Below are 248 nucleotides of genomic sequence, written 5' to 3'. Positions count from 1 at the left end.
CGGCTGTGCAGGCACCGGGGTCTTCCTCCTGCTGACCGGCGGCACGAGGGGCCGGGGCGTTTGGATCGCGCTGGTGGGATCTCCTGGCACCTCCTGGGGGCAAGAGCCTGGGGGTTCCCAGCTGAACCCCACAGGGTCCGGCATCAGAGCCGTGGGCGTCCTCCAGGGACCAGGCGGCTGTACCGGCGGCAGTGCCGGAGGCGGGGGGCTGTGCCGTGGGGCAGCCCGGCACGGTGATGGGAGAGCCC

This window comes from Cariama cristata, unplaced genomic scaffold (assembly GCF_000690535.1).
Source record: "Cariama cristata isolate BGI_N322 unplaced genomic scaffold, ASM69053v1 scaffold185, whole genome shotgun sequence".
NCBI lineage: Eukaryota > Metazoa > Chordata > Aves > Cariamiformes > Cariamidae > Cariama > Cariama cristata.
This window is presented reverse-complemented; position numbering follows the sequence as displayed.